Source organism: Cariama cristata, unplaced genomic scaffold (genome assembly GCF_000690535.1).
Source record: "Cariama cristata isolate BGI_N322 unplaced genomic scaffold, ASM69053v1 scaffold16217, whole genome shotgun sequence".
NCBI classification, from domain to species: domain Eukaryota; kingdom Metazoa; phylum Chordata; class Aves; order Cariamiformes; family Cariamidae; genus Cariama; species Cariama cristata.
In genome coordinates, this window is record NW_009628502.1 from 9,178 (window position 1) to 10,027 (window position 850).

Consider the following 850-nt stretch of genomic DNA (forward strand, 5'->3'; position numbering starts at 1 on the left):
GAGTGTGGTGGGGTTGGAAATGGCTTTTGGTAACAGATGCATCTCTGCTGTCCTTACATTTCGTTTAATTGGACCTAAATGTTCGGTAAGGCAATCATTGAATTCTGTAAATTTATCTCAGCAACGATGGAGGCTGTGGCCTCCCATTAGCACTTCCTGATATGGTGTAGACCCAGTCGCATGGTGAGCCACTGAACACTAGAGCAGTCCCCATAGCCAAATCGTGGCTGCATGCAGCCCAGACTTGAACATAAGACAATCCCAAACATATTGCGTGAGGATATGTGAGAAACTCTGTTGCTCAGTGAAGATGTGTATGTAGGTATCAAAGACCTCAAGTCTATCCAAGTAGTCCTAGTGTGAAGATGATTCACCCTGTCAATTTTCTTCCTTTCAGCCAGTCTATCTTCATGAATGTCCTCTTCTAGGTCTTCATTTGGGCCAAAGTACTTCTGTGTCAGAGAGGTCAAACACTGGGACAGGCTTCCTAGAGAGGTGGTTGATGCCACACACCTGCCAGTGTTTAAGAGGCATTTGGACAGTGCCCTTAACAACATGCTTTAACTTGGTCAGCCCTGAATTGGTCAGGCAGTTGGACTAGATGATCGTTGTAGGTCCCTTCCAACTGAAAATATTCTATTCTATTCTAGGTGTTCCAGTGTTAAGTTTTGTTGATTGCCTTTTGCTAACAGGTAACTCTCCTTGTCCTCTTCAGAACTGCTTCTGGTTTTCTGAGTAACTTCATGTCTCAGCTGCTGAGGCACATCCACAATTCCTCTTTCTTAGAGTCATAGGATGGTTTGGTTGGAAGGGACCTTACAGATCATCTAGTTCCTACCCCCCTGCCATG